Genomic DNA, 25,487 nt, shown 5'->3' on the forward strand with positions numbered 1-25,487 from the left:
GAATCCCCAGATGGAATCCCACATCAGGCTCCCTGTGTGAAGCCTGCTTCTCCCTCTGCCTCTGTGTGTGTGTGTGTGTGTGTGTGTGTGTGTGTGTGTCTCATGAATAAATAAATAAAATCTTCAAAAAAAAAAGATCCCATAGCACATAGAGAAATAGAGGTCAACCCATGGTCATCTATGTAACAAATGTCCTCTAAACTGGCTAAAGGGAGCAGGGACACCACACTATGGCTGACCTCTGGTTTCTGTTGGCTTGCTAAGAACTAATGAGTGAGATTATTAAGGTTCAAGGATAAAAGATCAATATATTTTAAAAGTCCATGCTGTATATAACCAGCAACAAGCAACGAGAAAATTGAAATTTTTAAAAAATACATGTATAATAACATAAAAATGCAATACTTAGGGATAAATCTGACAAAAGATATGGATATTTTATACAGAGAAAACTGTGAATATCACTGAGAGAAATTAAAGAAGACCTAAGTAATTGAGATGCCTGGCTGGCTCAGCAGTTGAGTGTCTGCCTTTGGATGAAGTCCCACATCTGGCTCCCTGCGAGGAGCCTGCTTCTCCCTCTGCCTATGTCTTTGCCTCTCTCTCTAAATAAATAAAATCTTAAAAAAAACAAACAAACAAGAAAGAAGAAGAAGACAAGTAAATGGAGAAAACCTTAGGTCAGGAGACTCAACACTGTTAAGATGTCAGTTCTCCCCAAACTGATCTATAGATTCAATGGAATTCCAATCAAAATCAAATCCCAGCAGGCTTTTTTTTTTTTTTTGGTAGAAATTGACAAGCCATTTCTAGAATACATATGGACATGCAAAGAACCTAAAAGATGCAAAACAACTCTACAAAAGAAGAAAGCCAAAAAAAATTTAAAAAAGCAAAAACAGCTGAGTGAAGTAAGTCAGTCGGAGAAGGACAAACACTCTATGTTCTCATTCATTTGGGGAATATAAATAATAGTGAAAGGGAATATAAGGGAAGGGAGAAGAAATGTGTGGGAAATATCAGAAAGGGAGACAGAACGTAAAGACTGCTAACTCTGGGAAACGAACTAGGGGTGGTAGAAGGGGAGGAGGGCGGGGGGTGGGAGTGAATGGGTGACGGGCACTGGGGGTTATTCTGTATGTTGGTAAATTGAACACCAATAAAAAATAAATTAAAAACAAAAACAAAAACAAAAGAAGAAAGTTGGAGAAGACTGATTTTAAGACTTACTATAGGGCTGCAGTAATCTTGCTTAAAAAGAAACTGTTCAGCTGCCCCCACATGATTTGGGTAGAAGGACTTGGTGGATGTACTCAGAAGCTGGAAGGTGGAGTGGATTGAGCATGAGCCAGTCTCATCCTGAGCCTGAGTCCTGTGCCAGTTGGTTGCTTGTGACAATGGCAACTCCAATGCATTTAAGAAAATGACTTTCTAATTTGCTGATTATATATTTGCTGATATTCTGGGTTTTTGTTGTAAGATTGGGAACAACACTCTTTCCAGCTCTCTACATCACCAAGCAGAAACTGTAAATCAATGGAATCAATTTTATATAGAAAGTGGTCTAGAAGTGACAATGTGAAATGAAAAGAGGGCCTCAGGCCAACCAGATGTTGAAATATTGTCAGAAAGCCCTAGAACACAAAGTCAAGGTTCTCTATCACTTCCCATTTTCAATCCAACCTGAGATTCCTTCTCCAACACTCCCTAAATTATTTACCTTTTTAAGCTTCCTTGAATATTTCAAAGCTGATTCTCTCTATAGCAATAAATTTCTAATGAACATGTTGGAAAATTGTGACATCATTATTTTTGAGAAATAAAAGGATAGATAGGGAAAGAACTACCTGCTATCACAGTAGAAGAGAAATACAGAGTTCCCATGACTTCCCAAATCTCAGAAAATGCACCTGGCATTCCAAGAGTAGGAGAATAATTAATTGGACCTCATGTTACTTCTATGAAGATATTCAATTACATTTCTAGATTATTTTGGCCACATCATTGACAAATTGATTATCTCTTGTTCTGTAGAAAGCTCAGAGGTGAGGTCAATATTCTGTATTACAGAAGCAGATTTTATCAGATAAAATCTCCCTCATCATAAAACCACAGAAATAAAGTTTACTTAAGCAACTTTATAGAGAAAGCAGAATAAAGCCTCACCTTAATTGACCAACTATTTAACCAATTCCATAACCTCCTTAGGTCCCACAGTTTTTATAATTCAATAATTAGTCCATATTACTTATTTCATTTTTTATTAAATGTTTCAAATTTTCCTTGCCTCAGAATTAGTAAATTATGCATTATCGATATAATGACAGCAAAATATTCCATCTCACTAATGAGTCTCAGGAATTTAAGAAGAACAAATTTTGAAAAGACCTGAAAGATAAATGTAGCAGTAGATATTCACTGCAGAAATGATGAAACTCAGACCCAGAGAACCAGAATATAGTAGACAGTGTCAGTTCCTGTTCTGATTATCTATTGTTGCATGATAAATGATTTTTTATTATTAACTTCCTGGTTCTGAAGAGTGATTGGGCTCAGCTGGATGGTTCTTGCTTGGAGTCTCTATCCGTCAGGGCTCTCCAAAGAAACAGAACCATTTATATAATATATATATAAGTACTTATATATTATATATTTATGTATGTAGTTGATTTTATAATTTAAATAATTTATAAACATATATTAATATAGCATATCAATATAAATAATTCTAGTTATAAGAATAATCTTAATTATTTAAATTGTATTATATATTATAAATTATATCATATATGACAAATATATAAATACAATTATATCACAATATATAATTATAATCAATATAATATATTAATTACATTGATAAATATAAACATAAATATGAATTAATATTATGTATTTGTAATATATTATCATTTATTTATTGTATATTATTATTACATACGTATATTTTTAAGAATCTGTTTTTTGAAGGAATGTGCTGGAAATTTAGGCAGGAATTGGTGCAGCAGTCTTGAGGCAGGATTTCGTAACTTCAGCTTTCTCTTAAAAAAGGCCTTCATGTTTAGATGAGGCCCACTCACATATTTGAGGATAATCTCATTATGTAAAGTTGACTAATTTTAAATGTTAACTACATCTATGAAATATCTTCACAGCAACATCTAGATTAGTGTTAGATAAAATAACAGATACTATAGCCTAGCTGAGTTGACACATAAAATCCAACCATCATATGGTTATAGAGTTATATGTCTTCTGAAGTCTCCATTGAGCTAATATCCAAGATCATTCTCCCCCATGGCTGGTGGTTAGTGCTGGCCATCAGCTGGAAGCTCAGCTCAGGCTCCGGACCATCCAACCTAATCCCTTCTGTTGGTTTGGAATTCTCTCAGCATAGTGGTTGGGTTCTGAGAAGGAGTGCCCTAGAAGCCAACCTTCCAAGAAATAGGAAATACAGGCTGCTAGGCCAGTTAACGCCTCTGCCTGGAGCGAGGACAGCATTACCTGCACTATGTTCTATTGGTCAAAGCAGGCTCAGACTCAAGAGGGTGGAGAAATAGATTACATCTTTTTATTGGGAGAGTGGCAAGGCTGCACTACAAAACACATGGGCTAGGGGATTTAGTTGTGGACATTTTTGGAAAATATAATGGCTCCCACCATTTCCATGTACACTGGCCAGCCATCTAGCTACTCGCACCTGCAACTCTTTGCCTTGGGGCTTTCTCAGGTGACCAGGGTCTGCTGTGCTTCTTGTGAGATGGGGCTGCAGCTATGGGAAATTAACATCCACCCCTTGCAGTTCTCAAACAACAATGGACAAGAGTTGGATGCTACAATCCCCTTGCTTCCCAGAGCTCCTGTAGCAGGATTCGATTCAGGTGGAGACAATGGTAACTCTCTTGATAATTCACTCTTTATTGCTGCCTTTCTTTCTTTCTTTCTTTCTTTCTTTCTTTCTTTCTTTCTTTCTTTCTTCCTTCCTTCCTTCCTTCCTTCCTTCCTTCCTTCCTTCCTTCCTTCTTTCTTTCTTTCTTTCTTTCTTTCTTTCTTTCTTTCTTTCTTTCTTTCTTTCTTTCTTTTTTTAAGATTTTATTTATTTATTCATGAGAGACACACAGATAGAGAGAGACAGAGACAGGCAGAGGGAGAAGCAGGCTCCATGCAGAGAGCCTGATGTGGGATTCCATTCTGATCCCAGGTATCCAGAATCAGGCCCTGGGCTGAAGGTGGTGCTAAACCGCTGAGCCACCCGGGTTGCCCTGCCTTCCTCTCACTATTTCTTTTCTTGGCTTCCTCTACTGTGTTGCTTCCTAAGATCACTTCCTGAAAAATTTACTTAGCCTCAAGTCTTTGTCTCAAGGTCAGCTTCTGGGAGAACACAGCTGAAGGTATATAGAGTAACGTGTCCAAGGTCAGACCTAAAACTAGGGGCTAAGCTGACCCCCAGTCAAGAGTAGGCCTGATATTTGTTACATTCTGGAAGAGTTTCAGAATAATCAAGTGCTTGATTTTATTGAGTGATGGGGGAAGGCTCACAAAAGAGAAATTTGAAGTGTATGTTAACTATATTAAACAAATGTTACTTGGAAAGAGCACTGGACTAGGAGTCAAGGAATGTGGGTTCTCACTTACTGTCCTGTACCATGAATATATTGTGTAATTTTCTCAAGCATGAGCAGGAAAGATTACATTACTATTCTACAGTCATACCTCCAGCATTCCTATAAGAGTCAAACGAATGATGACTGCAAAAGCAAGTAAATGAATGGAATATCTAAATTTTTCTCAATTTTGATGGCTCATTCAACAAAATATTACATTTTAAATTTTCTTCAAGCTTCTCATGTAGCCTTGATCCACATCCTACATTTGAGAAGTAGACGATTACCTAATCCATCATTCCACACTGGATACTCAGGTTAAGTTGAAAGCCTCTGGTTTTAAAACAGGGTCTTCAGCTATGACTTTTAGCAGACAGTTGCCAGTGGCCCACTTTAACAAGAAAGGGCCCCTGGGATAGAAAGTGACCTCTCCATCCGAACAACAAATGCTCCTATCATTGCAGAACATACATAGGCATGAACTGCCTGGATAAAGATAGTCATGTTTTTTTTTCTCTATTGGTTTATTTAAAAAAGAAAACTTCACATATTATATAGTCCTCCCCGCCCCCCCCCCCTCCGCAACTAGCTTCTTTAGGATTTATGAAATTCACCTAGCTGTGTGTGTGTTTTGAGTTTTTGATACCTATGTCTCTGTGTTAGTTAGTAGGGTAGAAAAATACAGACAACAAATGAATAGAAGAGAGAATATCTCAAGAATGGTCTTGGACACCACTAATAATATCGATAATGTTCTGTGATAAAATGTAACCACAAGGTCAGGATTATGTACTTATTGATCACATTTTGTAAATTGATCACACTTTTCTGATTGAAAAGGTAAAATGCAATTTAGGTGCTAAGAATTTAAAATTTACTTTGGTTTGACATATACTTTTATGTTATATATTTTAAGGGAAATAATTTGATTTGGTCTACTATTTGTTTAGAAAACTTTACTTTCAAAAAAAAAAAAGAAAAGAAAACTTTACTTTCAACTTAACTAAAGCCATAGTTACTTCCTACAGGAACTGGCCTTTTCTTGCTACACACTAGCTTTTGCTTCTGCTAAGGTGGGAAAGACTTAATTTGGGAATTACATTTCTCTCAAAGACTAATTTCAAACTGGATATTTTAAAAAATATATATGTTGGTTGATAGATTCATATCTACATTAGCCCCTCAAAAGCAGTAGGTATTTCTTTTGTTTATTGTTCTGCTGGTGTGTTACATTCTGAATGCTGAGACTAATTAGCCTTTTTTGTGTCACTAAGACAACTTTTTATGAGCACTTGCTTCTTCATTGTACAGAATCAATTACTACAAACTTTCATTTAATCGGTGTATTCATTTTTAAAAGATCCACCTAATATACATAGGGAAAGGGGAAATAAAACCTACAAAATAAAAGCAGTTTCTAAGACTTTAGAATGAAATGCATAATTATTTTTAAAGAGAAAGCCTCAAATTAAGGATTGGATAAAAAAAAAAAACGTTTTCCTTTCTTGACTCTACAGTATGCAAAAAGCAAGAAAAAGCCTCTTTGAGTTGGGGGAAAAGTTGTCCTTTGAAATGACTTCAGTGATATGATTTCATCTGTATTTCAAACACATTAATTTCACACCGTCCACAGTAGGTAATGAAGATGCACAGATTCAGGTCAAATTCACCGTCCAGAAAACTGCAAATTAAGATGCTGTTGATTGATCGGCTGCCGGCTGTCTTAATCATCGTGATCAAAATCCAAATATTAAGAAAAGGAGCCCGGAGGGTCGCCTTAGAGCTTTTAACAAACCCTCAACCAAACTCGGAAGCCCAGCCTGCTCTTGTCCTAATCTTTTCCCAGGCAAGAGGCCCCGTCAGCCCGCGTGGGGCTCTCAGCGCTCCTGGAGAGGGCTTCGCCAGCCCCCGCCCCCAGACCCACACACACCCCGACCCCGCGAATCCGTTTGGGCTGTCAAAACCCGCGGCGGCGTGCTGAGTCCCAGTAACTCGTGTGACGATTAATGAGCGGCTTGATAATTTAATATCGCGTGTGATTAAATTATAAGGCGAGGGGGAGGGGAGCTCGGAGTCCCTCGCCCGGCGCGGCCGCCGCCGCGGAGCCTGCGGGTCTCCCGGAGCGTGAACCGCGCGGCTCCTGCGCTCAGGGCCCGGCGGGCGCGGCGGGCGGCGGGCGCGCGGCTTCCCAAGGTCAGCAGGCCTCGGCCGGGGGGCGGCGGGGTGAGGGGCCGGGGCAGGGGGGCTCGGAGAGCCGAGGGTGGGGGCACCGGCCCGGGGCAGCTCGGGGCTGGGCTGAAGAGCTGGGCGGGCGGCGGTCCTCCCGGCAGAGACGCGGAGGCGACGGGCGACTGGCCCAGGCGGGGAAGGCTCTGTCTTAAACCCCACGTCCTTGGGAAGAGGGGGTCCGGCCCCGGCCCCCGCGCGTGGACTTGGCGAGGCTTTCCCTGCAGGCGAGGGCGCGGCGGTCGCTTGAAGCCCAAAGCCCCTTCTCCTTCGCGGCCGCGGCCCCCAGCCCCGTCCCGTGCCGGCCGGGGTCGCGCCAGCCTAGGGTCTAGGCACGTCCGGAGGAGAGGCGGAGTAGAGAGCACCGAAGAGGCTGAAGCCCGGAGAAAGCGGACGGACGCCGACAGGCCCCGGGTTCCCAGCCCGACCGACTGGGGAGGAGGCCCGGGGTCCAACCGAAGCGCCCTGGAGGCTCTGCAGGGACTCCTCGCGGACACTCCCTTCTCCTAAAAGAATGGCGGCAGGCTCGGGCGCGGCCACCGCCTCCTCGGGCAGCGCGAGCGCAGGTTTGGAGGCGAACGGGGCGCCCCGCGCGGGCCCGCAGCTCCTCCGCGAGGGGGGCGCCCAGTGTGCGCGGGGGGCGGCAGGGTTGGTGGGAGAAGCCCCTGGGGGGTCAGGGGGCGCGCGGTCCTCGACAGGGAGGGCAGGCCCTGGAGGGGCGAGGATGTCCCCAGAAGACCTAGGAAACAGCCCGGGCTGTTCAGACAACGAGCAGGAGGGTGAGAAATGAAAACGCTGGATCAGGGCTCCGGAGGGTGGTGGGGCGTCCAAGCCATGCCCCCGGCCGGCAGGAGAACCGGTGCTGGCTGGGTGTTCAGCCCGGCAATGATCCTGGAGGGGGTGCTGCAGGCTGAACCCCGGCTACCTGCCGCCCTTCTACTGGAGGGCCCGGGAGAGCTCCAGGGATGGCGCGCCTGGTGTCGGTGCTGTAGGCTCCAGGTGCGGTGGAGAACCTCCCTCCAAGAAACGGATAGAAGCTTCCTAGGCCGGGTTTCTCGGATATGCAGGAATCACCACCCTTCCTTGGCTTCTTTAAAATTTTGCAAGTAGCACCATCCAAGGGGGGAAATCATTAAGAACCAAATAGACTCGTAAACAAAGGTCGTAGTATGGGATATATACTTAAATATATATACATTCTATATCTAATATCTATACTACATACACACACACACACACACACACATACACACATACATCCAAAGAGACTATGAAACGAACCAGCCTGAGCAGAAACAAACCACAAATCTGTTCTAGGAGGTTTAGCATTAAATACCCCAAATTTGCGAAGGGTGTAGATAGGCTGTACCTACAAACTCAGGATATCCGGAACACACAAAATGCTCCTTAGGAAAAAAAGTTTGAAGGGTGCGGTGGAGTGGGGTGGAGGTAACACACCCAGAAACCGTCTCCGGGCCTTAGCCTGGCTGTGCCCTTGGAAGTGCCTTGAGCCCAGGGGTTTTGTTCTGGCCCAACTCCTCCCTGTCTAGGCCCGCAGGTTCTAAGGAGGAGACTACCCCCTCAAGGTGTCTGAATAATAAGTAAAAAGGTTTCCTGTACAAGGATGCTGCCCGCCACCGCCTCTGTATCTAGGAATAATTCTGCAGAGAGATGGCCTGGGACCTCACCAGCGTGCATGCTGGCATTGAACCTTGGGTACTGACAGGCCTCAAAGCCATATGGGAGAGTGTGTTGCACTGTCCTTGTTCTTAAAACATTCCTTAACTTTGCTCGTCTCTGTGCCTTTCTTAGACACAAACCGCTTCCCTTTATCTGGTTTCCACCAGAAACAGTGGCTGGGCCCACGGAAGACATTTTGAAAGCTCAAGGGCCAACTTTTTCCTCCAAAAAGTGCCACCATCTGTGTCAATAACAGACACCTCTTGGACACAATACCTTTCCCAGGACTTAAATTTGGGTTCCAGAAATCGGACTGGGAAAGTCCTAGGCAGAAGTGTGTCTTTGGAAGGAGAGACTCCGCTTCACAATAGGAATATGTTGTGATGAGGGGGGCGCCAACCTAGGTTTTGTTTCCCAGACTCTTGTCAATCTGTAGCCTGCCTAAAGAACTCTAGGATACTGTGAAGGCAAGGGCCGGCTCCAATTTCTAACGATTCCCAAAGTTGCAAAAGGAGGAAGAGTTACTTTTCCTTCATCCACAAGATCACTCCTAACGAAGTCGGACACCTGCAAAATGACGTCGAAATCGGCGGCGCACTGGGTGGCATTGTTCATCCGACCTGCCAGGACGCGAGCGGTGCTCCCTTTTTGCTGCCTCCCGAGGGCGAGTTCGCGCATTGATTTCACCCCTCGCTCTCAGCCCCGCTGCCGAACACCATTTAGGCCAGATCGGGTATAATGGAAAACACTATCAGCAGACAATTACCCTTTCAGAGGATTCACTTCTCCTCACAGACACTGTTATTTGAGAAATAGGATCATTTGATTTCATATTGCACTAAATAACACCCAGCCGGTTCAAATTGCCAGCTTCTTAAAAACCGCCCATTGGAATAAATTGCAGCGGCCTCTTTTGCTTTTCAGGGCGACATGATGGGCACCGGGCAGAACTTGTAAAAATAACTACAAAGCCAGCCCCGAGCTGTCGCTATTGGTGGGAGCAGCTCTGCCACCCCGCAGGCAAAGGCATTTAGCCACCCGGTTTCCTGCCACCGCCCCCTCCGCCCGCCAATTTAGAGATGGTTCAACCTCTTGGCTTTGGGATTAAAATGTACAGCCCTGGCTGCCCGGAGAAAGCACTTCGGGACACACCGCTAAATTATTGACGCGCAGAGGGAGGTGGCGGGTGCGCCGGGCACAGATTTCCGTGGGTGCAGCCGCGCTGCCCGCAGGGCTTTGGTGTTTGGAGATAGCCGAGGGTCTGAGGTTTGCAGTCGGGTCCCGGCGTCGCAGTGCCCTGCTCACCTGTGCGCGCTGCAGACCCGCGGGCCGCACATCGCGCTCCCCCCTCCCACCCCGCCCCCGCCTGACCTCAGCACCCGTGCCCAGCCGGGAACTGTGGCTCAAGGGGTCTGGCCGGGGACAGGAAGACCAGGGAGCCTCACCGTGGCTTCAGCGAGGAGTCCAGAGGGAGAGAGGGAAGGCGAAGGAGAGAGGGAAAGTGACGAACTCGAATTCCCCGCACATCCGCCGCCAGAGACATCGCAGAAAGCAGCTTTTTTGAAATCGGCCACGAACTGTGGTTTTATAGACACTGTTCAACTGGGTGACAATTGTTCATCTCGATGGGGACGTTCCACACACACACCCCCTTTATGTAAAACAAAATGTGACTCCTTGGTGCTTGTTTTATTTATGCCAAGGGGCTGGGGGTGAATTTAAGACCGCCGGGGCCTTGACGGCAAATCTTTTCAAGTCTTCATTACATTTGTGACAATGGGCTTCGCGAAGGCCAAATTAGATTCCCCCTCAGGTACTTTGAAGGCTGCATCCCCGGGGACTCACCTGTGCATCCCGATTCCGAGCGTGAGCCGGAAGGACCCGTTAGTGGATCCGGAGCCCCGGGGTGCGTTTGGGCCTCTGGGGACTGGGTGGGAGCCCTTCCCTTCCCTGGCACTGGGAGGAGCCAGGGAGCAGGGGTTGTGAGTCTGTGTCTAGAGGGAAGGTTACAGGCGCGTCGAGCGAGAACTACTAAATTCCTCCTGTGGGGTTTGACGCAAGCTTTAGCTCCCGCGCAGTGTCGGCGGTTGAGGAGAAGGTGCCGGCGCCGCCGCAGACGGGGTGCATGGGGGTCTGAGGGTGCCCGCACCTTCCACCTGGCCTTGCCCTGCGGACCAGCCGCTCTACCCTGTAGTGTATCCTCCCTTCGCTCTTCTCCCCAGCAAATAAAAGCGCAGTCCCCGAGCCCCGTGTGCTTGCTCAAACCAAACCCTGGGCCGGGCTGTGCCTCGGGCCTCTGAAGCTGCCCTCCGGGCCTGGCACGAGGCCGCCAAGCGCTGCTTCGTAGCCTCCAGCTCGGCCCGGAGAGTCTGGATCCGGGGCAGGCCCGGGGCTCCCAGCCGAGACCAGGGAGAGCCCCGGCGCCTGCTCCATCCAGGTCCCTACCCCAGGCCCTGGCGCCGCGACCCCTCGCCTTCAGGGAGTTCTCTCCCAGCTTCCCACTGCCTCCCCGTGGTGGCGCAGCCAAGGAACCCTTTTCTTGTTACACGCCAAGCCCAAACGCCGCAGATTTCGAGGAGACGGAACAGGGCGATGGAATTCGGAGGAGCCGGAACACACGTCGTGACCAGCTCCAACCTTCTCTGCAGGCGAGAACTGGACCGCAGAGCTACGAGTGGAGCCGCCGCGCCGCGCACCGAGACTCCGACCCGGTGCTCCAGCCCTAGGGCGGGCGAGGCTGCGGCGGCGGCCGGCTGCGCCTTGGGGTCCCCGAAGGGGCCTCTCGGGGCCGCGCGGGTGGGTTTTTCCCTCCTCACGCCCCTCTCTGTCTTTCCGACTAGAGCAGCGCTCCACGGTCGGCCTCTAGCGCTGGGTGGGGAGCCTCGTGTCCGCCCCGTGCCAGCCCGGGAGCCCTAGGTGAGGGCCGCGAGAGCCAGTTGTCGCCGCTCCTGTAGGCTTCGGCCTCGGGCTCCGGCCGAGGCTAGAAAGTCAGTCCCTTTGCCCGCGATGCGCGCCCCCCTCTCCGATCTCGACTCCGCGGTGCAGGCCCCCGCGCCACCCTCCTTCGCCCGCTCCCCCTCCACGTCGCCGAGTTTACCAGCGCGTTTTGTTCCCCTGTCGGATTCCCGGCCGAGGGGCAGTTACCGTGCTCTCCTCCGGTGGACGCTAATCAAGTAATTTCCCCGTCCCAGCCCCATCAAATTGCTCTTTAGCTGTTGAACCGCGGAGTTTTGCTCGCCTTTTCACATGCTAATCACACCCATTCAGCGGCTCTCGGTGGGGCTGTTTGTCGCGGGATAAATCTCCTTGTTTGCAGGCTGCATGATTAATTGATATTGTTGTCTGGCTTTTGTGGGGGCCGCGAGGAGCTGAAAGGCGGCGCGTCGTGACTGCGCCGGGGGCCGCTGGCGACATCGTCGGGCTGCCGAGGTCCCGGCGAGGTCGAGCCGGGGCTGATGACATTATGCGCCCATTCTGGTTTTCCTTATTAAAAGGATGATGAAAGACTCAGAGACCCCAGTTTTACAACCCACCACCGGGGCGTAGAAACCGCACAGAGTTTAAGCCACCAGCGCAGACAAAGCCCGGGCGTTTGCTCAATTCTGAGAAAAGAGTGGGTGTCACTTCTCCACGCACGAGACAATCGCATTTTGGCCCACCCGGGATTTCCGTAGGAGTTGAACATGAGCGCTCAGCTCTGTGGTTTGTTTTTTCAATCAAAGAATTTTTTGTTTTTTTGGAGGATGGGGAGGGTTTGTAAAAGAGGTTAAAACCCTTAAAAGATAAATAAAGGGATGCCAGAGATTAGGAGACCTTACAGGTTGCGGGCGAGGAAAGCGCAAAGGCGCTGACCCGGGGTGGCCTAGCGCGCGGTGTTCAGACCGAGTCGCCGACGGCGAAGGAACCGGGCGCTACCGCTCGGCTCTCGGGATGACCGAGGCCCACGCCCGCCCGCAGGCCAACGCGCTATTTGCCATCACTGGTCCCTGCTCATTGCTATAGTTTTCCGCCGCCCGCAGGTGCACTATCACACCAACAAATTCCTCCGCCTTCCGCACCCCTTCACTCCCCTGCGTCCTGGGGTTTTATCCTCTATGGACATCCCTGAAAACTTGGAGATTCAATTAAATAATTCCAGTTACGCGGTGCTCCTACCGCCTGCTTATTGCAAATATTTCCTTTTTCGAGTTCTTAAAAAAAAAAAAAAAAAGCAAAGAGAAGAAAAGAAACCTGTCGCCTTAGCTTTCACTGCGCGCGGGGTAATTGATAGGCGCCATCGGAGGTCAAAATTTGCATAAGAATTAAGAACAGTAAATTAATTTAATATTCCATGCACATCTCCAATTATTCCTGGAGACCTTTGTCTCCGCGGCTGCCAGAGAGGGGATTCAGCTGCTCTTCAGCCAAACAACATCTGTGCGGTTAATAATTTGATAAACAGCTCATACAAATAGTTTCTGAATTATCTGGCAGCCCAATGACTATTCAGTTTGGAAACGTTTTGGCAGGGTTTCCCAGCGTCCTCCGAGGGCCTCAGACGTCCGCCGAGACAAATGTCTTCTTATCTCTTAAACATCAGCAGACGACAATATGTACAATGAGTCATTATCATTAAGTAATAACCCTACCCCTAAAAAAAAAAAAAAGAAAGAAAGAAAGAAAAGAAAATTGCCCGGGTCATCACGGTGTCTCCAGGTCGTGTATCAAAGACCCTGAGATTAATAGACCTGCTGGGGCAGGGGTTCTGAGTAAAGAACTGCTTGAAAGGAAGAAGACTTGGGTGTTGGGGAGGTTTTGAGGTAGGGGTCTGCTTTATTAAACATCGTGGATTGAAATTGATTGACTGCATTTAGGTTTGCAAATACCTACCGGAAGGGGAACATGGTAGGTGGGAGAGAGGGAGACTAACTTTTCACTCAATTACTTCTTGTACTTTCAATTTTTCCTTTTATGCAGGTATTATTTATTCCAAAAATAAATACATAAAAGGCAAATTGAATTACCAGAAAGCAGAGGTGAATTATTTAGGTTGCTAATAGTCCTTAACTGACTTGTCCCATTTCTCCTCCTGACCACACTTCCTCCATCCTACCTTGGCCCCCATCCTGATACCAACTTCCCACAAAGCACACGTAGGCCAGCCAAAATGTTGAGTTGGCCTCAGTTTGGAAGGAAGCACTTGTACAATGATGCCATACAGTTGTCATAACAGGCATGAATTTAGACACTTTTCCTTTGCCATTTCTGTCTCTATGCTGAAGATTTCATGGCTGGGATTATGTTCCTCTATCTTTCTGCCACCCATGGCAGAACCCTATTCCTGACATTAAGTCTAGAGGAGAACCATTTGATCTTGAATGAGACTCAGACTGCTCTAATTTTTGCAACCTGTGCATTGCAGGTCTTTTGACTACAAGTCTGTGTTTACCCTGGAATTGTTCTGCACTGACTTCACTATAACAGGATGTTTGACTGGGATCCTTATCTCTGTCTATACATTCCTACGTGTTTGATGTACACACCTCACCCATTCAATATGTTTTCTATTTCCTACAATGCTGACAATCTAAGTACTTAAAGCCACTGAAAAGTACCCTGAAGTTCTGGGTAGTGTCCAAGCAGCAATATGATCGAGCTTGGTCTTAAACTGTAATGAGCCTGGGGTAGCACTGAGCTTTAAATACAGGCAAGCCCTTTAGACTATAGGTCTAAATATACAACTTTACAATGAATACAATTCTTGCCTGGTTCTATTGAAGAATTACTTTTCCAGAAAACAAGTCATGGTGTCACAAGAATACAACAATAGCATTTCAAACAAGCACATTCATTTCTTTCTCTTTTTTTCTTTTTTTAAAAACATTTTCTTCTTGCATTTCATTAGGTTTTTTCCCCTGGGCCTTGCAGTCTTTTAAAGCATACAAATCGTCTCTATTATTTGTGATTAGGGGTCTCTGTCTGCATCTTCTTATTAATTTCTGACTTTGATTCAGACTTCCAGTCAGCAGAGTGATTTGGAAACATTTCTTTTCTTAAATGGAACATTATCAATTCAATTGGGAGCCATTCCAATTTTAAACACCAACATATTCAGTTTCTTAATCTGCAGTACTGATGTTACTCATTTTTATGCACACAACCTATCCCCTTTGGCGGTAGTTCCTTTATGCTTGATATTTATCTTCTTTACATTTGTTTGACTATTTTTCAAGGCAGTGTATGGGCAGAAAATGGCTATTAAAGAGGAAGGCAGGAAACTCTGATTATGTTTTTGACGATGGAAGTAAAGCCACACAATATTGAAATTTTGAATTTTCTTTCTTTTTCTTTCTCTTTTTTTCTTTTAACTAATGAGCCCTCTCCAGAAAAGCCGTCTGGATACCATTAAAGTTGATGAGTTTCGAAGGATTATCCTGATAAATGCTCAGCTTTTTGGTGATTAGACACATATTTTCAGCACAGTTTCCTAAATTAGACTGAATTCTGCATTTGGAGGGAGGTTTGCTGAACATAACCGGAAATTGTTGGCAAAAAAAATTTGGAGTATCACTTTACTTTGTAGAGTTCAAATCAAAGGTAACTGCTACTCATGTACACTTGCAGTAAAAATATTTTAACTATAGTAGTAGGTGATATTCAGTAACTTAAATGACACATACCATTGTTATTTTCATCCTAATTGTAAAAGAAATAAGCCTTCTCTCGTGAAAAATTGCAGAATGGACAAGAAGCACAATAATGATTTTTTTAAAAAAGATTTTATTTATTGGGGCACCTGGGTGGCTCTGCCTTCAGCTCAGGGTGTGATCCCGAAGTCCCGGGAGCAAATCCCATATCAGGCTCCCTGCATGGAGTCTGCTTCTCCCTCTGCCTCTGTCTCTGCCCTCTCTCTCTCTGTGTCTCTCATGAATAAATGAATACAATCTTAAAAAAAAAAAAAAAAAAGGTATCCCTGGGTGGCGCAGCGGTTTAGCACCTGCCTTTGGCCCAGGGCGCGATCCTGGAGACCGGGAATCGAATCCCACGTCGGGCTCCCGGTGCATGGAGCCTGCTTCTCCCTCTGCCTATGTCTCTGCCTCTCTCTCTCTCTCTCTCTCTGTGTGTGACTATCATAAATAAATAAAAATTAAAAAAAAAAAAGATTGTATTTATTTATTTGACACATAGAGCCAGAGAGCACAAGCAGGAGTAGCGGCAGAGGTAGAGGGAGAAGCAGGCTCCCTGTTGAGCAGGGAGCCCCAAGCAGGATCCCAGGATCCTGGGATCATGACTTGAGCTGAAGACAGGCCTTAACTGACTGAGCCACCCAGATGTCCCCACAATAATGATTTTAAAAAGTACTATCTTCCTCAAGGAAAAAAAAAACTTTTTTTTTTAAATGTGAGAGGAAAAAACAGTGCAGAGCCATTATAGAAATTCTCCCAATAAACAAATTCTTTCAATTCACTTGAGAGAATAAATGATTCTGATTGCTCACAAAACAAAACAAAAAAAGGCCATTTCCACACATATGGCCAGCTTAAACACAAATCCACTAAAAAACTGAGTTTTAAAAATATAGGTTAGCATGTAAAAGTTATGAACAGGATTCACTTAGATAAACCTGTCTCCTCCCATTTTCTTCTCTTTTAGTGTTTAAATAAGCTGTGCTGGGTGTTGTTACTGGGTTCAAAAGAAAAGACCTTCAGGGGCAGTCCGGGTGGCTCAGCGGTTTAGTGTTGCCTTCAGCCCAGGTCCTGATCCTGGAGACCCGGGATCGAGTCCCGTCCCACATCAGGCTCCTTGCATGGAGCCTGCTTCTCCCTCTGCCTGTGTCTCTGCCTCTCTCTCTCTCTCTCTCTCTCTCTGTGTGTGTGTGTGTCTCTCATGAATAAATAAATAAAATCTTAAAAAAAAAAAAAAAAGAAAAGACCTTCAGCACTTATATGCCTGTGGATAATTGCAAGCCACAGAAATAAGTCCTGATTCCTCAAAGATGACTGTAAAATATCTCTGATCATGGATGTCAACCAGCCTCATGGTTCTTTCTTTCCATTCCTTCCAGGAATTATGATTATAATCGACAGGTTGAGCTTTACCTTACTCGAGGGGCACCATTCATACATCATCAGATGTGGATGATTTTTAAGACACTGTTTTGGGGTATGGCAGTAAAGTGAAGTTGAGGAAGATGGCCATTATTATTATTATTTGCAAATACATACTAAGAGGCAACATGGGTTAAGTGTAAGTAAGTCTGGCTGGCTCTGCTTGAGAGGGTCGTAGACAGTGGAGACTGTGGACTTCCTGTGCCATTTTGCTCTGGCCAGAAAGTTCAATCCAGCAGCCTAGTGTAGACTGAACCGCAGAGGGGTTCCAAGGACTTATTCTGCTTTGTTGGCTCTGTGAGAGGAGATGGATCCTGCAGAATATCAGACTCATAAGCATGATATTTGAGACCTGCCATAGCCTGATTGGAATCAACGTAGGGGTAGAAGGAAATAAGTGGTGGGGAGAAGGCTTATTTGTCCACTAACCAGCTGTGCGCAGTTAGGCAACCACCTGATCTTCCTGTGTCAGGGACTCCTGTCTGCCACTTCTCACCACCCATTTATAATTTTCTTCTTGCTAGGCACCCACCTGCCCAGCTGGACTACATTTCCCAGCCTCCCTTGCAGTTGACTAAGTTCTTAACAGTGGAATGCAAGCAGAAGTGATGGAGGTAATTGTCTCATACCTGCACCTTCCTGTTCCTTCTAGCTGGCTGAGAATGATGCTAATGGCAGCCACATGTGGACTATGACAAAGCTCCCCCAATGACCTGGGTTCACAAGATGACTCCCTGGAGCAGAGTCTACTTTCACCCTGGACTGTTAACATGGAGAGAAATAAAGGTCTATTCCGTTTGAAAAACCACATATTTTGGTTCATTTTGTTACAGCATCTACCCAAAGTAATCCACATCCTGGCTTCATTTTTCTTAACTGTAAAACTGTATCTTAGTTTGGGCTTCCCCCCAAGCAAGGAGTTTATTGAGAAGTGATCTGAGGAAATGCCAGTTGAGGAGTGGGGTTGACAGACAGGAAAGGGAAGACAGCCATTAAAGTGCACTTAAAAGCAAATTACCGTGGTGGGCAACTGGGATTTAATTCTATTGAGGTAACTCTGGGAAACAACGTAGAATGTGTCTTAGAGTAAGTCCCCCTGAGCTGGAGTATTTATACACCAACTCCCATCAATCGCTAGCTGAGGGTTACTTTTCACAGGCATTATTTCCTCAGCACTTTTGGCCTGTTGCAGAGGCAGAATGGGCTTCCGAGACCCAAAAAAAGCACCCAGGCAATGCAACACAGGGGCTGGTGGTTGTATATTGAGCTGGTAGACACTGGAGTTGAAAGGCAAGGATTTACTGGTAGGACACTGACCGCATCTGCTACAGAAGGCATCAGCGAATGGTCTTGAAGCTCCTCTTTCTACATTAAAGTTATCTGGACTCAGTTTATCAATCTGTTTTTCTAGTTGCTAATCTGAAATGCCTGCTCTAGCCAGATTGGTTTACTTGATTTAGGGCACCCCAAATACCATAAGCAACATTTTCCTTTTACTTGTGTCATCCCTTCATGGGAAAGCATCTCATCACTGGTGTACTCCCCTTTATCTTTACTGCTTAACCGATTACCCTGGAACTTGGCGGCTTAAAACTACAACTTATTATTTTTCACAATTCCATGAATCAGGAATTCAGGCAGGACTTGCTAGGCACTTCTCCACGGAGTGTCAGCTGGGCCTATTCCCGTGGAGCTACCACAATGGCCTCTTACCTTCAAGGGCTTCTCTTTGTGTGGCTGCTAATCATTCAGTGGCCCAGCCAGAACCTCCTTGTAGGATGGCAGCTGGGCTTCATGAGGGAAGAAGTGGAAGTTGCTGGTCTTTTGAAGGCCTGTGCAGCCAGAAGTCTCAAAATGTCATTCTATTGGTTGGAGCAGATCACAAGGTCTGTCCAAGTCAATAGGAGCATTGCATTCCTCCTCTTGGTGGGAGGAGCTGCACCTGTGCAAAAAGAATAGGAGGGACTGTCGGTGGCTTAATGAGGGTGCTGTCCATTGTGCCTGCCCACCCCTTGTGCACTTAGTCAAATCCCTTATCCAGAAAGCCTTTGCTGTCACACTAGTCCACTGCTCTCTTCTGGCCCCATCTGAACTCCATGGACATATCTTACTACACACTTCTTATTTTGTCCTTAGTCATTTGTTATCTTGTAACACTTTGTTGCTACCTACTGTTGGCTCTTTGAGGGCAGAAAATGCATGTTAGATTTCCAAGAATACTTTGTATGGTGTGTATCTGTACAAAAACCAAGTAAGGGGCATAGAAGTAAGGGCTGGGTAGAAGGAATGACTAGCATGCATATGCCCCTGGGTTAAGATCTAGATCAGTAGAACTTATTTCTAGTAGATTTATCTAGAGTCCTCAACTATATGCTCTGAAAATCAAATAATTTTGAAATCCTCTGCACCTAAGTGAGGCTTAGGAGACACACACAACCACATGTGGCAATGGCCATGTTTGTGGATCACCTGGAAGGCTTTCCCTTCCCAAACACTACTCCTCCACCATGATGATTCCCTTGTGTCAAACTTTGCCTTTTTAGAATGCAGGTGGAGGTGGAGTGGGAAGAGAAGGGTAGGTATTTGAATCCTTGATGTCTTAGTGATAAATTAACTGATAAGAGAAGTGTTTCTCTCTCAACAGAAGAAACTGGGGCAGCTGGAATGTGCTGGAAAATTAGAACCCACTGATGCTGAATGAAAGAATTGAGGAGAGGAGAGGTCGTGATGGACAAGTGGTCTCCTTTATTTTCAGCCAGGCCAGTTGTCCAGGAGACATTCAAAATAATGCATTGCCCGAGACATTAGAAGGTGGCTAGCATTCTCATGGACAACAGGAAAAAACAGAAACATGAGAGAAGGAAGATTCCAGAACTCTTGCACATGTTTTTGTGGGTTTGCAGTCAGTGAATGGACACTCTCCGGTCTCTGAGATTCAGTCTCCTACACTATAACTGGGCCCTTTGTCACTAGTTCTTCAAAGGCAGAATAAGCCTGCGGAAAACCTGGCCTATAATGTTCACGGGAAGTGAATTAAGAGTTGTTGTTTTCTTTTAACAGAATTACTAAGGGAAGATCAACAGACAACTGGGATGACTATGAGTGCAGAAGACTGACAAGACTTCCTCTGTTGCTCCTAGTGACCAGTGGGGGTATTTCTATAGCTCCCAGAACATGTTCTCCCTGCAACCCCCACCTGCTTTTTTATTAAATGCCCTGAATTGCCCTTTTGGATCAAAACTTTATCATGTCAGTCAAAGTAGGCTTGCTGCAGCCCACCTCATGGCTAAAGATATCAGATGTGTAAAAGATGATAGGTGAGACACATTTTCATGAATAGTAGCTCTTTGTGCATTGATGTTCTGCTAGCGTGCAGAAAATGCATTTTACTGGGTTCCTGGAAATGCGTAATGGATGTCGGCACATAGAGCATGGATTCTGCCATGGGTCACACTTGGGTTTAAATTCTCTCTCTGGAAAAATCAGAGAGGGTGACGAAACATGAGAGAGTCCTAACTCTGGGAAATGAACAAGGGGTAGTGGAAAGGGAGGTGGGCGGGGAGTGGGGGTGACTGGGTGACAGGCTCTGAGGGGGGCACTTGACGGGATGAGCACTGGGTGTTATACTATATGTTGGCAAATCGAACTCCAATAAAAAATATACCAAAACTTACAAATAAATTCTCCCTCTGTCATTAGCCTTGTGACCTTGAGCACATTTGAAAACTCTGTTAGACGTGTGAAAAGTTGTCCTCATCTTGAAGGTGAGAATAGCAATACCCATGGGGTTGTTATATTCAATAAGTAAATATGTGTGAAATTTTTAGAAAGTTCCCCGAAATAAAGGTATATTTAATAAACGACATTTAAAGCAAGGTTCTTTTTTTTCTCTGGAAGCTTGTACCTTCCATTCCCCTTCTCCCATTCTACCCATTCTGTCTCCCACCCCTGCTCCCTTTTACTAGTTTGTTCTTTGTATTTATGGATATATTTCTGCTTTTTTGTTTGTTTGTTTGTTTATTAGATTTCATAAATAACTACAATCACAGGGTATTTGTCTGTTTCTGACTTATTTCACTTAGCATAATACCCTCTAGGCCCATCCATTTTGTCACAAATGACAAGATTTCTCTCTTATGACTAGGTCATATTCAATTACATGTATATAAAATTATATATGTCACATGTTCTTTATCCATTCTTGTATGGATGGACACTTGAATTGCTTCTATATCTTGGCTATTGTAAATAATGCTGCAATAAACATAGAAAGACATATAACTGGGATCCCTGGGTGGCGCAGCAGTTTGGCGCCTGCCTTTGGCCCAGGGCGCGATCCTGGAGACCCGGGATCGAATCCCACATCAGGCTCCCGGTGCATGGAGCCTGCTTCTCCCTCTGCCTATGTCTCTGCCTCTCTCTCTCTCTCTCTCTGTGACTATCATAAATAAATTAAAAAAAAAAAAAAGAAAGACATATAACTTTTTGAATTGGTATTTTCATTTTCTCTGGGTAAAAGCCCAGCGGTGGAATCAATGGATCACATGGTATTTCTATTTTTAATTTTTTGAGGAACCTCCATTCCCCACAGTGGCTGCACCAATTTACACTCTCACCAAGAGTCCATGAGGGTTCCCTTTTCTTTTTTTTTTTTTTAATTTTTAAAAAAATTTTCTTTATTCATTCACGAGAGACAGAGAGAGAGAGAGAGAGAGAGAGAGAGGCAGAGACACAGGCAGAGGGAGAAGCAGGCTCCACGCAGGGAGCCTGATGTGGGACTCCATACCGGGACTCCAGGACCACGCCCTGGGCCGAAGCCAGGCTCCAAACCGCTGAGCCACCCAGGGATCCCTAGGGTTCCCTTTTCTCCACATCATCTCCAACACTTGCTATTTCAAGGTTCTCTTTTTGTTAGTTACAAAAAGATCACTTTACCACATCGCTGTGCTTGCACAGTCTGTGTATGGATTTTCCATTAACTATCAGAAATTTACAAAGACATGATTCCTTAAGATGGAGAAGAAATCCAGAGGATCCAGGATTACAGGCCATCCTGTTACTCGAAGAGAATCTTTGGTCCCAATTTGGAAGAGTCATAAAGAAAATGAGGTGTTAAAGCGGTAACAGTGAGGAATTCTTTTTGATGATTGAAATAATAGATGAGCTGGTTATAAAAATTGGCAGAAACCCTGGATGGAGCTCTTCCTTCTGCTCAGAACCTTCAACCCGAGATTGTCCATTGACAGGGAACTCTCGCTGCTTTATTGTTACAACCTTTTATAAGTGTGTAAAGAAACCTTTCCCTTTTGCGGGCAGTCCCAGGGGCGCAGCGGTTTAGCGCCGCCTGCAGCCCAGGGCGTGATCCTGGAGACCCTGGATCGAGTCCCATGTCGGGCTCTCTGCATGGAGCCTGCTTCTCCCTCTGCCTGTGTCTCTGCCTCTCTCTCTGTGTGTGTCTCTATGAATGAATAAATAAAATCTTAAAAAAAAAAAAAAGAGAAACCCTTCCCTTTTGGATGGCCTCTAGTTATTGAGAGTCATCCATTTTGGCATTCGCTGAATCCCAACCATATTGAGAATTGCTACTCAGATGGGAAATTTGGTGAACAGTCCTGCTTGTTCCATCTTTATCCCTTGACCAAACTTCTGCATATGCAATCATGTCTCAAAAAAAAAAAAAAAAAGCAAGCAAGAATAATCCTTCCCATCATCTTCTCCTCTCCCAAAGGCTATTTGTTGGATGATGACACTACAGAATTTGCAGTGTCCTTCAACACTTGGTGGGGCAAACATCTCTCATTGACTCTTTAATTGGGCTGAAGCACCCTGATGAGGGGCCTTTATGAGTCATAAAAGCCTTTTCAGTAAGTTATTTGTCAGGAAGCTAGGGCCCAGGGATTTCAGAAAGAATAAAAAGAACTCTAACTTTCTAAGACTCTGCTCCAAAAATCAAAAAGAGAAAAAATATGCCTGGAGAAAATTAATTTAAAGAGAAATAACAGACAAATCTGGGAAACTGCTGGAAATGAATGTACTTACAGATGTCACCTTTCTGAAGGCAGTTAGATTTTTGAGTTTCATTTCACTCATTATAATTTGTGCCCGTTGCCAAGGATGTATTCTTCCAGGGAAAGTAAAGGCAAATTTCTTGGCATTTGCTTTACATCCTCCCCCCACCCCCTCCCCCCCTCCCCCTCACGCTCCTGGAAAACTCATTAAAGAACCATTTCTGATGGCAATTGGAGATGTAAATGAAATGGCCTCCTTTTAGTACTTAGTTGAGATAGCCCAAATGTTTGGCAGTCATTAAAACTTCCTAAGCAGCGTTCATAATAACAAACCAAAGTTGTCAATCCGTAACATCATTAAAACTCTGTCAGTAGTCACCATTGGAGGGGAGATGGAAATCAAGTTGCATTGGAATGCACTCAGTTCTAAACCATGGCTTCAGCTCCACTTTTTGGGGGAGGAGGATAGGTTCCACAGTCTCTTTACTGAGTTTTTAATCGAGTTGCTCTTCCACTCTTTCTTTTATGGAGCCATAGAAGTGTCTGTAATGAAAGATTAAAATGGTCCTGTGCAGTGGTTTGCAGTGGCTATGCCCAAATAAAATATGACAGCTCTCTCGTAGGGCCTAAATGTAAGCAGAGGGAGCTCAGTAACAAGCCGCATTATGCTCTCTGCCATGCATACTGATTGCAAATCGTGTGGGTTCTTGATGCCATAAAAAAAAAAAAAAAGAAAAGAAAAGGTGTGTGTGTGTGTGTGAAAGAGACAGATTTTTTTTTCTCCCAACTGATTATGAATCTTATGCACAGCAAGCAAGGGAGAAACCACGTTCAAATTTCCTATAGCAGAGGACACACACACACACACACACACACGCGCACACACACACACACACACACTTATATACTGACAGGCTAATGGCTACTTTCCCAAAGAGTGGTTAGAAAGAAGTAGTAAATGGGACTGTGTTGATGCCGAGAGAAGACCCGGGCAAAGATCAAGATACCCAGCAACATATCGGATAACATATAATTGGCGGGTCACAGCCAAATGAGTGTAGTCATGCATCGCCGGGCAGGCCTTTGCCGGTGATAAAGACACTTGTAAACAATTCAGTCCCAGAACATGGCAATAATATGTTGATCCGGCGTGTAATGAGGTGTCCCTGGAATCAATAAGCAGTCCTGGAGAGCAGGGAGCAAGGGCAGTGGCTGTCTTTTTGATGACCTTTCCTCACCACCGAGGACCCCATCTCCCCTGAAGAGGACTTTTCTCATTTTGCAGCCCGCTCAGAGTGTCAGAACTTCCATTCGCAGCCGGCAAATGAACAGCCAGGCCCTGCATGCTAATGAAGTCCGGGCTATTTTGCACCTTTTCATCCGCACATTATGCTCTTGACTCTGGAGAAGGTGGGAATTAGGCCGGACCCCGGTGTCAGACTGCCTGATGGCTTGGCTCCGGAAAACTGGTAATTGAAGCTGATGACTGATGCAAGGGAGGCCTGAATTTGGAAATAAACAGTTTCAAGCACTGCATGTCATTTCTAGAGAGACTGCTGCGAGAATGGAAATGAGCTCTGTTTCTTGAATCTAATGCAGTTTCTCAGCAGGAAAAACACCGTCTTTTAGACAACAATGCCAGTCATTAAGATTTAAATGTTCTGGCGATAATAGAAGAACTGGCCTCCGGTTCACAAACAGCACTTATGTAAATGTCTTTCAACACCCAGATCTACATTTAATCCACGCCCAAGAAGAGAACTGTGTCGGAAAACGGAAGCAAATGCAATTCTTAGTCTATAAATATCATTCATAAGGAGAGAGAGGAAAACAGTAAAATTGTTTGCCAACATGTCACATAGCCCGGGCTGTCAAGGCCGGTGGGAACGGCAACTCCCCATCTGAACAATGAGAAGACATCGGGAAGTGTACAATAAAATACCCGGAAGCCACACTTTTACTGGTTCTTTGTGCACTGCTGCATTGCCTTGCAGACACCCTGTCCTCGCCTCTTACGGAGAAGTGGCTTGAATATTCCCCAGCTTAGATGCAGAATCAGTATTTGGAGAGTGGATATCTCCTTTCAGTTGCACTAGAAGCCCAAATCTGGACCCATTGGCTTGTAATCTTTTAAAAGAAGTTCCTTCATCGGGTATTTATTTCATTTCCTCATCACATTCCTGGGCTGCCACAAAACCCTAGACCAAACGTGACCGACTCTTTCATCCCCTCTCCCCAATCTGCCGAGATTAATTGGACGTTGTGTTGCTTATGCAATAAGAAGAGCTCGTAACCCACACACAGCCTTTTGCGTTTTAAGAGGCTTTAAAAATCATTTTTTACTAGCATCCCTCCACCCTAGTTCTTCCTGTGCAGGTGAGACACCTTCAGGGAGAAAATGATGAGCCCAGAGAAGAGAAGGAGGCCGCGGGTATTTATCCTGGCCCTGGCAGGCCGGAGTGATTCATGAATAACCATTGGTGTGCTCTTTCCTCAATTCTCTTTCCTACCAGAAGTGAGATTTTGATACTTCAGGCCTTTTTCAATTTAATGGTGACATACAGGATTCTCACAGGCAGGCTCTGGTTTGTTAGCAGCATCAGGGATATCACTACAACTGGAGAGAAATCGAAGACGGCTGGGGTATTATTGTCACTTCAGTTTAAAGGTAGCAAACCTATCTCACAAAGGATCAACACTGAATTATTTCAACATTTCAAAAATATAGATAAGCAATGCATTTCTAATAGCGTACTTGGGGATACTAGATAGATGGATGAATATTCAGCAATTCTTTTGCATGAAATATATGAAACTCAATGAGAAAAAGGATAAATCTTAAAAACACACACATCCGGGCACACCTACCCCTCACTGTGAGA

The 25,487-nt window shown here is 45.2% G+C and overlaps 1 long non-coding RNA gene across 1 annotated transcript; it reads left to right on the forward strand.

The window, feature by feature from the left end:
* The first annotated feature begins 6,883 nt into the window (after nucleotides 1-6,883).
* On the forward strand, nucleotides 6,884-20,460 carry LOC140617982 (uncharacterized). Its single transcript, XR_012018142.1, has 3 exons — nucleotides 6,884-7,396; nucleotides 17,122-17,211; nucleotides 19,658-20,460. It is a non-coding gene; the product is annotated as an uncharacterized lncRNA (long non-coding RNA).
* Nucleotides 20,461-25,487: the final 5,027 nt, after the last annotated feature.

This window comes from Canis lupus, chromosome 26 (assembly GCF_048164855.1).
Source record: "Canis lupus baileyi chromosome 26, mCanLup2.hap1, whole genome shotgun sequence".
NCBI lineage: Eukaryota > Metazoa > Chordata > Mammalia > Carnivora > Canidae > Canis > Canis lupus.